Here is a 3,156-nt window from a genome sequence, read left to right as displayed (position 1 = left end):
CACACACACACACACACACACACACACACACACACACACACAGTAAGGCATTGCTGATCAATCAGAAAACTTATTGGCTGCTCTCAGCCAATGGTGTGAGTTTTGGGTGGGACTAACTGTTAGTAGCAGAAGGGGGAGTGTCTTGGAAACCTGTTTGGAAACAATTAATTTTGCAGTTTGGTGGTGCTAATGATTATCTACTTTATGATGAATGTACATTCTATTGTGTAAAATGTGACAGCTGTCTCAGCCTCTGAGGCTTTAGCTTTATTTTAATCACACATCAATTTCCCTAAAATTATTGGTGTAGCCTAGGGGTTAAACATCTAACAAGGTCATAAAATGGTTATGGGTTCAGCTAATGAGTGAACTATGAATAATCAGCATAGTGTCACTGAGAAAGGCCCTTGGAGCAAGGCACCAGAGTCAAGTCAAGTCAAGTCACCTTTATTTATATAGTGCTTTTAACAATACAGATTGTCAAAGCAGCTTTACAGTATCAAATAGGAAAATAGTGTGTCGATAATGCAAAAGGACAATAGTAAACACTCAATTTTCAGTTAGAGGTAGTTCATCATTGAATTCAGTGATGTCATCATCCAGCTTAGTTCAGTTTAAATAGTATCTGTGCAATCAAGTCGACGATATCACTGGAAATTAAGTGTCCCCAACTAAGCAAGTCATGAGGCAACAGCAGCAAGGAACCAAAACTCCATCAGTGACAGAATGGAGAAAAAAACCTTGGGAGAAACCAGGCTTAGTCGGGGGGCCAGTTCTCCTCTGGCCAGACGAACCAGCAGTATGCGCAGAGGACTCATCTGGTTCCCGTGGTCTTGTCCCGATGGCCGTCTAGGAGACAAGGTCTTCACTGGGGATCTGTCTCTGGGGCTCATATAGTTGTCCTGATCTCCGCTGACATTCAGGGATGTAGAGGTAATCTCTAGGTGCTGGATACGAACTGGATCCGGGTGACTGCAGTAACCATCTGATCTGGATACAGACTGGATCTGGTGGCTACGGTTACCTCGGAAAAAGAAAGAAACAGACTAATATTAGCGTAGATGCCATTCTTCTTACGATGTAACAAGTACATTGTGTGATATGGGCAGGGGCGCATTAATGCACGGGCTTCAACGGGCTGAAGCCCAGGGGCCTACACTGGGAAGGGGGCCCACTGGCTGCAAGGAAATTATATTTTTTTCGAATAATTATTTGAATATATGGGAATTTGCAGCAGTGACAACAGCATTTTGTAAACAAACTCACTCATTTTCAGCGATGCCCTGGTTGTAGTTTATAGTGAATGGTTCAGTTTAAGTTTCCCCCACACAGTTTGTATAGTTGGTATGTTCCATGTATTCCACCGGTATATTAGCGGAATACACAATGCATGCGCTAGTAAAGCCCAGCACGAGAGTGTCTTTATGTTAACGTGCAGATCAACAAGAAACACAACACTGCTGTGTGAAAGGAGCTGGACCAGACAACTTTCTGTAAAGTCATACAGTGCGAGTTCAGTGACTTGCGTGGATGTAATGTGTGTCAGCTGAAGGTTTTAGATTCAGTCACTGTGTTCCAACATGCTGCTTCAGAGTCTCAATCTCAAATCTGGGGATGGAAGAATAGGAATCATCCTATTGTTTAAATGTTATCGTTAAACTTTGAACGGCTATGATTGAATTAATTAAGCGCAAGCACAGCACAGCACGTTTCAAAATAAAAACGCAGTTAGCAATCACCAAATAGCTCACATTTATGCCAACTTGCCAAGTGTTGTTTCGATCTACTGATGATGAATAATTTATGGTGTTTAAATCATACCTGTAAACTTCGGCCAGGAAAGTTTTGAAGGCATTTTCTTTTCATATTACCTCTGTATAATGCCTGTAATAACATAATGTTTACTTTACCACAAGCGCCACCTTCTGGCAAAAAATGAATTTCTCTAATGAGAACTTATGAGTGAACTTATGAGGGTAACTTATTAGTGAATATATTCACTAATATTCACATTTTACGCAGAAGAGTGTTGTGAATGTTAACTGAAGTGAAGTGAAGTGACGTGACATGTGGCCAAGTATGGTGACCCATACTCGGAATTAGTGCTCTGGATTTATCCCATCCAAAGTGCACACACACAGCAGTGAACACACACCCGGAGCAGTGGGCAGCCATTTTTTTGCTGCAGCCCGGGGAGCAGTTGGGGGTTCGGTGCACCTCAGTCGTGGTATTGAAGGTGGGAGAGAGCGCTGTACATCCACTCCCCCCACCTACAATCCCTGCCGGTACGAGACTCGAACCCGCAACCTTTGGGTTACGAGTCCGACTCTCTAACCATTAGGCCACGACTTCCCCATGGCATAACTGGCATATCAACAAGGAAAAAAATTGAAATTTGACAAATAATTGTCAGGAAGCTTAAAAAAAGTTATCTAGGGAAGGGGGGCTACTGTAACACTGTAGCCCAGGGGCCTCTGGTTATCTTAAGGCGCCCCTGGTTATGGGAAGTGTTCCCGGTTCCGGTTGACCTAATTAATGCAGCCTAACAATCCTTTAACGGATTTGAATATTAGAAACGTATTAGTGTATTATGTGTAAGCCAGGTTAAAGAGATGGGTCTTTAATCTAGATTTAAACTGACAGAGTGTGTCTGCCTCCCAAACAGTGCTAGGTAGATTATTCCAGAGTTTGGGCGCTAAATAGGAAAAGGATCTGCCGCCCGCAGTTGATTTTGATATTCTAAGTATTATCAAATTGCCAGAGTTTTGAGAACGCAGTGGACGTGGAGGACTATAATGCGATAAGAGCTCGCTCAAGTACTGAGGTGCTAAACCATTCAGGGCTTTATAAGTAATTGGCAAGATTTTGAAATCTATACAATGTTTAATAGGGAGCCAGTGCAGTGTTGACAGAACTGGGCTAATATGGTCATAAGTTCCTGGTTCTAGTAAGAACTCTAGCTGCTGCATTTTGGACCAGCTGGAGTTTGTTTATTAAGCGTGCAGAACAACCACACAATAAAGCATTACAATAATCTAACCTTGAGGTCATGAACGCATTACTTAATGTTTCTGCATTTGACATTGAGAGCATAGGTCACAATTTAGATATATTTTTGAGATGGAAAAATGCAGTTTTACAAATGCTAGAAACGTG

This window comes from Sinocyclocheilus anshuiensis, unplaced genomic scaffold (assembly GCF_001515605.1).
Source record: "Sinocyclocheilus anshuiensis isolate Anshui unplaced genomic scaffold, SAMN03320099.WGS_v1.1 scaffold436, whole genome shotgun sequence".
Taxonomy (NCBI): Eukaryota; Metazoa; Chordata; class Actinopteri; order Cypriniformes; family Cyprinidae; genus Sinocyclocheilus; species Sinocyclocheilus anshuiensis.
This window is presented reverse-complemented; position numbering follows the sequence as displayed.